The sequence below is a fragment of the Juglans microcarpa x Juglans regia genome, chromosome 1D (assembly GCF_004785595.1).
Source record: "Juglans microcarpa x Juglans regia isolate MS1-56 chromosome 1D, Jm3101_v1.0, whole genome shotgun sequence".
NCBI lineage: Eukaryota > Viridiplantae > Streptophyta > Magnoliopsida > Fagales > Juglandaceae > Juglans > Juglans microcarpa x Juglans regia.
This window is the reverse complement of record NC_054594.1, coordinates 29457526-29459359: the sequence shown is the minus strand read 5'-3', so window position 1 is coordinate 29459359 and position 1834 is coordinate 29457526. Positions and strand designations below refer to the sequence as shown.

The following is a 1834-nucleotide window of genomic DNA, read 5'->3' as shown; positions in this document are numbered from 1 at the left end:
GTGTAAAAGACTTCTTGTATATACCTAAGGCATTACATTATTCCTCATATGTCCCTCTCATCTTAGCAAATGTGAAACACTTTTGGGCGAGGTGATCCACCCCGCCACACACAAAACATGGTCCAAAAGACTCTGTTTGATTAGCCACTTGTGTTGGCTTTAAGTCCTTAGTCTTTAACACATCTAGCTCCCTAATGAGCATCTCAACCTTAGGCTTTAGGCTATCCTCTTCTCTGAGATGGTAAATTCCACTACCATTTGGGTTTCCTGCAAGTCATGACCTATTTGTGCTTTCAGTAGCACTAGGTCCAGTCCAAGTGTGAGTTTTTTTAGCAAGCTCATTGAGGTATTCTATGGTCTCATCAGGGTCTTTATGTAAGAAATCACCATTATACATCATCTCCACAAATTGGCGCTCTCTAGGTGTAAGTCCCTCATAAAAATAGCTCACTAAGCACCAATTCTCATATCCATGGTGAGGACACATACTCAACAACTCCTTAAATCTCTCTCAAGACTGATACAAAGTCTCACTGTCCTTTTGTACAAAGGTGGAGATTTGTCTTTTTAGTACATTGGTCTTATGTTGGGAAAGTATTTATTAAAGAAGACTTGAGTCATCTCACTCCATGACCCAATAAATTGGGGTCTCAGTGAGTATAACCAACTCTTAGCTCTATCCTTCAATGAGAAAGGAAAGAACTTAAGTCTCACAACATCATCAGTTGCATTTTTACTACGAAAAGTCGCAACTACTTCCTCAAACTCCCTAATATGCACATATGGATTTTCATTTTCCAAGCCATGAAAAGTAGGGAGTAACTGTATCATCCTTGTTTTAAAATCTAGTTGGCGAGTATTAGCTGGAAACATGATGCATGATGGTGTGGCTGTGTGTGTAGGGTGGAGGTAATCATGAAGAGTTCTAATGGGTTAATCCTCATGTTCACTCATTTCTTTGGGACTAGATGAATTGTCAAATAAAGGATTTAAAAAATTTGATTTTGACTCTTCCATATGCCTACAAGCAAACCTACCCAAGGTGTCTCTATGTATGTGCATGCAAGATAACAAAATACTAAAAGAATAAAAATAAAATAAAAAGAAAGAAGAAAAAAAAATAATGCAGCAAGCTAAAAGAAGGAACGAAATTACCACCTTTACAAACTGCTGAAAAGAAAAACAATTTAGCAATTCTTCTACCGTCTCCCCTGGCAACGTCTCCAAAATTTGATTACGCCCAAAGAATAATGTGGTTTGTTGTAGCACAGCTTTGGGGTGTCGATTCTACAGAGAGACAAATTAAAAGAATTGTAGAAGGAACAAAGAAACTAAAGAAATAGATTAAATGATTAATGAAGAATAAAGATTAATTTTAAATACAAATTAAAGTGAAGCAAAGTGACTAACGGAAAAAATACTCAAGTTTGACAAACAGTAAAGCGTCGGGAATCCCTTGCACAAATATGGTATTTTAATTATTCTTAATTCATTGAGTAACTCAATTGGGAACTCAATTCCTAATATTCCCAATCGGAAGGTATAGATTTATAAACTAAGATTAAATCAAATGTAACTATTTGAAAAATCATTCACCACTTTTAAAATACGTAAATTGTTATCACTATTGAGAAAATTCAACGACGACAATATATTTAAGAAGCGATATTGCGGCAAAGAATTAAATCAATATAGATAAATAATTAATCCAAACATAATCAAAGAACTAATGCATTCAAGAAAAAAAGCATGACTGAATTCATAAACAGAATAAATTCTATGATTATTCGGAGAAGAAAACATTAACAATGAATTGAGAATGATAAAATAAAAG

The 1834-nt window shown here is 34.5% G+C and overlaps 1 non-coding gene across 1 annotated transcript; it reads left to right on the top strand.

The window, feature by feature from the left end:
• Nucleotides 1-467: 467 nt before the first annotated feature.
• LOC121243308 lies at nucleotides 468-574 on the top strand. The gene has a single exon (XR_005936105.1). It is a non-coding gene; the product is annotated as a small nucleolar RNA R71 (small nucleolar RNA).
• Nucleotides 575-1834: the final 1260 nt, after the last annotated feature.